Source organism: Elephantulus edwardii, unplaced genomic scaffold (genome assembly GCF_000299155.1).
Source record: "Elephantulus edwardii isolate Elephantulus edwardi_28Jun2011 unplaced genomic scaffold, EleEdw1.0 scaffold00007, whole genome shotgun sequence".
NCBI lineage: Eukaryota > Metazoa > Chordata > Mammalia > Macroscelidea > Macroscelididae > Elephantulus > Elephantulus edwardii.
In genome coordinates, this window is record NW_006399757.1 from 30996361 (window position 1) to 31000332 (window position 3972).

Genomic DNA, 3972 nt, shown 5'->3' on the forward strand with positions numbered 1-3972 from the left:
AACAGTATATGGAAATGACTGTTAGTATCTTACTCAAGGAAAATCCTGTTGAAAATGCTGCTGATCAAAAAACCTGGCAGGAAAACAAACAAACAAACAAAACAAGACAACAACAACAAAAAAACCTGGCAGGAGCAGTACATAAAAAAGAATAACTAGAAATTCAAACTGAAGTAAGAAGAGGATGTGGGATGGGGCAAATCATTGTTGATGTTAAAAGGATCTTGGCTGAAAGCAGAGAATACCAGAAAGAAAGAGGTTTACCTGGGTTTTATTGACCATGTAAAGGCATGCCACTGTGTGTATCATAATAAGTGATGGATAACATTACAGTTAACGTGAATAAAAGAACTTTATTATACCAATGTACAACTTGTATGCAAATAAACGAATGGCTATTTAAACAGTTAGGAGATATTGCATGATTTAAAATCAGGAAAGATGTATATGTCCTTTCACCATACTTATTCAATTTATGCTGAGCAAATAATGTGAGGAACTGGACTACATGAAGAAATGCAGCATTAGAATTAGAGAAAGATGCATTATTATGGATTGAATTGTGTCCCCCAAAATACATACATTAAATTATATAATATGTAAGTTATGTAGTTGTGAAAAGATTATCCAATCACTTTCCTGACCTGTTGTAATGGAAATTTCCCTAGACAATGGAAATTCATTTCACAAGAAATTAAAAAAAAGGAAAATACCCAAGAAGGGAAACCTCAGTACCACCAAGAAATAATTTCCAGGCAAGGAAGGCACCCGTTTGAACCCAGGACCCCGCACTAGGAAAGTCTCTGACACCAAGAGAAGGCCAGGATTTATGGAGATCTCCAAGAATTGTAGAAAACTAGGACTTTGTTCAGAATTAACACCAAGAGAGAGTCTTCCCTTTGAGCTGAAACCCTAAACTTGGACTTTGAGCTTCTTAAACTGCAAGATAAATGGATTTTGGTCTGTTAAAAGTCATCCACCTCTATTATCTCTGTTATAGCAGCACTAGACAAACACAATTCATTAATAATATACAATAAACAAACACTACAACTTTCTTTGCTGAAAATGAAGACTTGAAGCACTTAGTGATGAAGTTCAAATACTATAAGCTTCAATAGGAATTACATCTCAACGTTAAGGGGGGAAATCTTCATATGTGGACCCCAAAATAACAGCCTGATAAACAGAGAGGATGAAGTAATGCAGAATTCCCTTTGTCTTGGAACCATCATTAATATCCACCGGAGCAGCCGCCAAGAAGTAAAACCATCCTGAGCACTACATAAATCTGCAACATGAAAAGTTTAAACTGCTAAAGAGCAAGATGCCACTTAGAAAACTAAGGTGCACTTGACCCAAGCTATGGTATTTTTCAAGGACATTGTATGTATATAAAAGTTGCACAGTGATTTAAGAAGACCAAAGAATTGATGCCTTTGAATTGCAACATTAGCAAAGAATACAGACTATACCATTGACTGTCAAAAGAACAAACACATCTGTCTAAAAGAAAATGTAGCCAGAGGCTTCTTAGAAGGAAGGATGGTGAGGTTCTGCCTTACATACTTTGAACACGTTATGAGGAGGGCACAGTGGCTGAAGAGAGACACCATGCTTAGTAAAGTGGAGGATCAGGGGGAAGAAGAAAACTCTCAACAAAATGGGTTGATGCAGTGGCTGCATCAGTGGGCTAAACCAAGCCACAATTGTGAGGATGGCACAGGATCTGGGGGTGTCTCATTCTGCTCTAAGGTCACTCTCAGTCACTTCCTAACAACAACGACAACATCTAGTTAATGGATTTTCCTGTCTCCTTTCTGGTAATCAAAGAATAAACTTTTTCTCTGCTTTTTATAATAGTGATCTCTTACAAAATCTGTCTTTTGGTGATTGACTTTGTTCCCTTAGTATTAATTAACATCCTCAAGACTCATGGCATGGATGTTGTGAGATGATTCATTGGTATGTTGTAATTCTTTAATGCTGCATATTATATCATGGTGTGTGTGTGTGTAACAGAGTTGTTTATCCATTTATCTGTTGATGCAAACTTAAGTTGTTTCCATTTGTTTACTATTGTAAATGATGCTGCAATGGACATAAGTATGTATACATCTATTCACATTACGGTGCTTATTTCTCTAGGATATAAACCTAATGCCTAAATATCTTCCTTTATGCTGGTTTCTAGTGTTTTTCAGGTAAGTAAACTCTTACACTTCTGTGGTATGTGGCTTATATTCCTATCCAAATAAACCTGCTATTGAAATCAGTCAACTTATTGGCTGTACAAATTAACAAATAAGGTATATAATTTTTGCATACCATTTTAAAGATGATAATAGAAATGATAATATTTTTAAACTACCTACTTTAGTCATTGCACCCTTTGCAATAATTATTATAAGAATACTTTCCGAGGTCGGGGCAGAGGGCCGGCGGCAGGGAGCGCCCGAGCAGGAGCGGGGATTATGTGGAGCCTGTCCTAGATGCCGGAGACTGCCTCCCACAGAGACCAGCAGACAAGTTCTCCACCATGAAGTCCAACCCTGCTATCCAAGCTGCCATCGACCTCATGGCGGGGGCCGCAGAGGGCACCGCATGTGTCCTGACTGGGCAGCCCTTTGACACGATGAAGGTCAAGATGCAGACGTTCCCCACCCTGTACCGGGGTGTCACCGACTGTTGCCTGAAGACCTCTACGCAGGTGGGCTTCCGGGGCTTCTACAAGGGCACCAGCCCCGCGCTGATTGCCAACATCGCCGAGAACTCTGTCCTCTTCATCTGCTACGGCTTCTGCCAGCAGGTGGTGAGGAGTGTGATCGGACTGGACAAGGAGGCCAAGCTGAGTGACCTCCTTCGCCTCTGCCTTCGCAGCCCTGGTGCTCTGCCCCACTGAGCTCGTCAAGTGCCGGCTGCAGACCGTGTTCGAGATGGAGACGTCGGGGAAGATCGCGGCGAGCCAGAACAGTTTGGTCTGTCGTGAAGAGTATCCTTAAGAAGGACGGCCCCCTGGGCTTCTACCATGGGCTCTCAAGCACTTTACTTCGAGAAGTACCGGGTTATTTCTTCTTCTTCGGTGGCTATGAACTGAGCCGGTCCTTTTTTGCATCAGGAAGATCAAAGGCTGAACTAGGCCATGTCCCCTTGATGCTGAGTGGTGGAGTTGGTGGAATTTGCCTCTGGCTGTCTGTCTACCCAGTGGATTGTATCAAATCCAGAATTCAAGTTCTTTCCATGTCTGGAAAACAGGCTGGATTTGTGAGAACTTTTATCAATGTTTTGAAAACTGAAGGAACAACGGCTTTGTATTCTGGACTGAAACCTACTATGATTCGTGCATTCCCTGCCAACCGGGCGCTGTTTCTGGCCCACGAGTAGAGCAGGAAGCTGATGATGAGTCAGTTTGAAGCATACTGAGCCCTTAGGAACGTGGACAAGCCCGCCTTTTGAGGACTATAGTTGATCTCAGGGTTGCAATAGAGGACAAGACCTTCGTGCAATTATTTTAACTTAATGAGAATTTTGTGGTTTTTTTTTTCTTCCTTTCTTCTACCCTAAATCTTAAACTTTATGCAAAGACTCCTCGTTTACATCATATAAATTCTTCCCATAATTGAATGGAGATAGACAAATGGCTGTTCTTCCCTGTGGTGGAGTACTCTGCCTCCGGGTGAGCCAGCGCCCCTCGGGACTGCTCTCAGAGGCTGCTGCCGGCAGCTCTGCCAGCGTTTCTGCTTTCACTTGGACTTGGGGTTTGCTTCTATCTCTGATACCAGCCAGCAAAGCCCAGAGTTGCCTGTGCTTTCTGAAGATGGCTAAAAGTGATTGCCCAACCCATTGGAAATGTAAAGTCACTTTTAAAGTCTGTTTAACATGTGCACTAGACTAAGCAGGTGACATTTTTGTATGGTACTTGAAAACCAAGTCCATCAGGACTTTGGTGAGAACGTCCCTGCACGTTGGTGT

At 42.0% G+C, this 3972-nt stretch overlaps 1 pseudogene; it reads left to right on the forward strand.

Moving 5' to 3' along the window:
- Positions 1-2539: 2539 nt before the first annotated feature.
- Positions 2540-3423, forward strand: LOC102876249 (annotated as a pseudogene).
- Positions 3424-3972: the final 549 nt, after the last annotated feature.